The sequence below is a fragment of the Anomaloglossus baeobatrachus genome, unplaced genomic scaffold (assembly GCF_048569485.1).
Source record: "Anomaloglossus baeobatrachus isolate aAnoBae1 unplaced genomic scaffold, aAnoBae1.hap1 Scaffold_2473, whole genome shotgun sequence".
NCBI lineage: Eukaryota > Metazoa > Chordata > Amphibia > Anura > Aromobatidae > Anomaloglossus > Anomaloglossus baeobatrachus.
This window is the reverse complement of record NW_027442077.1, coordinates 127,793-130,864: the sequence shown is the minus strand read 5'-3', so window position 1 is coordinate 130,864 and position 3,072 is coordinate 127,793. Positions and strand designations below refer to the sequence as shown.

The 3,072-nt window shown below is 44.0% G+C and overlaps 1 pseudogene; it reads left to right on the top strand.

Moving 5' to 3' along the window:
• The first annotated feature begins 458 nt into the window (after positions 1-458).
• On the top strand, positions 459-1,411 carry LOC142262554 (hydroxyacyl-coenzyme A dehydrogenase, mitochondrial pseudogene; annotated as a pseudogene).
• Positions 1,412-3,072: the final 1,661 nt, after the last annotated feature.

The following is a 3,072-nucleotide window of genomic DNA, read 5'->3' as shown; positions in this document are numbered from 1 at the left end:
GACTGTTCAAGAACCTTTTTGACATCACGTCATGTGACCAAAGGTCTCTTACTTGCAGGAGTATGAAGCTGAAGAGGAGACAGGTTGCTGTGTGTGTGTGTGTGTGTGTGTGTGTGTGTGTGTAGATAGCTATATAATAGAAAAATAAAAGTTACAGCTGCACACTGAAGTACCACATTTTTAAACTACCAAAAAATATCTAATAAAATTATTGCTTTAGAGAATGTGAACTACTGGCAAACTACTCTGGAAGGATTGGAGACACCTACAGAAGGAGATTTGACACCTAGACCTTGATTCTTCAAAGCAATAATGCCAGAATTCTGTCAGAAATCACTTTTCAATCAATTTTTTGTGCAACACAGAGTTGTGAAAAAAAAATCGTGCGACTAAATCATCACGGCGCGCTGTGCTGACATCACTCGTATGTCCTTCAGCTCCCAGCAGTGCAAGCAGACATGGCCTCCTCTTGCTGGTAGCTCATAGTGAAATGTATGACCTCCAGCGCCACCGCGAAGAAGCTGACTATAAAGCACGTGACTGTGATTGGAGGAGGTCTGATGGGTGTCAGGATAGTGCATGTAGCTGCAGCAACCAGACACACTGTTGTTTTAGTGGACCAGACTGATGAAATCTTGAAAAAGTCTGCCAAAAGTATTGAAGACAGCTTGAAAAGGGTCACTAAGAAGATGTTTGCGGACAAGCCTGAGGCTGCTTCACAGTTCATCAACAAAACCCTCTCAAACTTCAGCACAAGCACAGACCCAGCGGCCGTGGTGCACAGCAATGATCTGGTGGTGGAAGCCAAAATAGAAAACTTGGAAGTGAAAAACGCACCAATCAAGACACTGGACAGATTGCACCAGAACACACCATATTTGCCAGCAACACATTCTTATTGGTAATAACTGACATAGACAACTCCACAACTAGGCAGGATCAGTTCGGAGGGCTGCATTTCTTTAATCCAGTACCAATGATGAAGCTGGTGGAGGTCATTAAGACAGCAATGACTAGCCCAATGACTTCTGACTCTCTCATGGACTTCAGTTAAACACTAGGAAAAATGCCTGTGTCATGTAAGGACACCCCAGGGTTCATTGTTACCCGTCTTCTGGTACCATACCTAATGTAATTCGTGCATCTTCATGAAAGAGGTCATGCATCGAAGGAAGACATGCATGTTGCAATTAAATTGGAAGCCCGTTACCCAATGGGTCCTTTTGAGCTTTTGGATTATGTTGGTCTTGACACTAGTAAATACACCATTGATGGTTGGTACCAGATGGAACCTGAAAACCCCCTTTTTGCCCCCAGTGAATTGCGCAATAAGCTTGGAAAGAAGACCGGAGAAGGATTTTATAAAGGCAGATGGTTGGCCTGGCTGCACTGCAGAGCTATATTGTTATAGTCTCTTGTTTGCTTTGATTATGATGACAGTTGTTGTTTTTACATTGCACGGTTTTCTCAGCACTTATTAACACTCTAGTGCCTTACAGTCATGATTCTCTATTTCATCAACATCTTTTTGTACCGCTGATTCCAAACATTGATACGTCATAGCCATTCTACAGTCAATAATAAATGTATGTACTAAAAATTAATTGTGCAACTTTTGGAGGTTTCACGCCAATTTTAACCAGCTTTGCCAAAATGGGCAGAGCTTGGCCAGAAGAAACGTGTGATGCCACTGCTTCTCTAATTCATAACAAACTGCGGCGTTCCCTATGCCAGAAATCTCACTTCAGTCCCTGACATCAATTTTCATTGTACATCGCCGGTCTTGGAGCCTTAATGTTTATCTGTGCAGACAGCAAGACCCTGCTACCTACTTTGGTTACAAAGCCTAAGGATAGGCCATCAATGTTACAGTCCCAGACAAGCCCATTAAATATTTGGCATGTGTCTCTATTTGATTTTTGTCTTTGGAAAAATTTTTTTTTTTAAATTGTCTATATTGGGGATCAATGTCACAACGAGATGCTTGCAGACATAGCCAACTGTCATGGTGGCATCAGGATTTGTAGAAATTATAGATTCTGGCACTCTGCATGTTCACTTTTCTGATGTCTGTGAGCAGCGCAGGGAGACGCAGGCAACAAACCACATACTTAGTAAGACTAGCAAGAGTAAAGCGGGCTTTACACGCTACAATAAATCTAACGATGTGTCGGTGGGGTCACGTCGTAAGTGACGCACATCCGGCATCGTTAGTTATATTGTGGCGCGTGAAACCTCCGTGCGATTGCAATTGAACGTCAAAAGGTTCATCGCATGCACGTCGTTCAATTACTAAAAATTGAACATGCGGTTGTTCAATGTTCCCGAGGCAGCACACATCGCTGTGTGTCACACCCCGGGAACGATAAACACAGCTTACCTGCGTCCCGCGGCTCCCGCCGGCAATGCGGAAGGAAGGAGGTGGGCGGGATGTTTACGTCCCGCTCATCTACGCCCCTCCGCTTTTATTGGCCAGCTGCCGTGTGACGTTGAACGTCCCTCCCACTCCAGGAAGTGGATGTTCGCCATCCACATCGAGGTCGTATGGAAGGTAAGTACGTGTGACGGGAATTAATCGTTTGTGCGACACGGTCAACAAATTGAACGTGCCGCACATACGATGGGGGTATGTCACAACGCATGCGAGATCACATGTGTAATTGACACTTGTAAAGCAGGCTTTATTCTCTGCTGAGCTCCTTGTTAATGTTTTTGATCACATACTGTAGAGGAGCCAGTATCATTCGCTCCCCTTCTGTATATGCTGGCTGGACTATTCCATTAATGCCAGCTATAGTTTAATAGTTTACCTATACAGATGTGGTGAGGTGTTGTGATACAAACTAGTGGTTGTTGTGCATTATTGCTGTGAGCAGTTGTGGTGTTAACCCTTGTTGTCTTTTTGTTTCTGCCTTCCTGCTCTTGCTTTTCTCCTTAGTCTCTCACTGTTTATTTCTGTGAGTTTGCAGTGTGTCTGAATTTTGGTTTTCGCGTCTGTCTTAATCTGTATTCCCATCATACTCCTGCCCCTTCCTTCCTTGTTCAGGGGTAATCCAGAGGTTAGGGATAGCC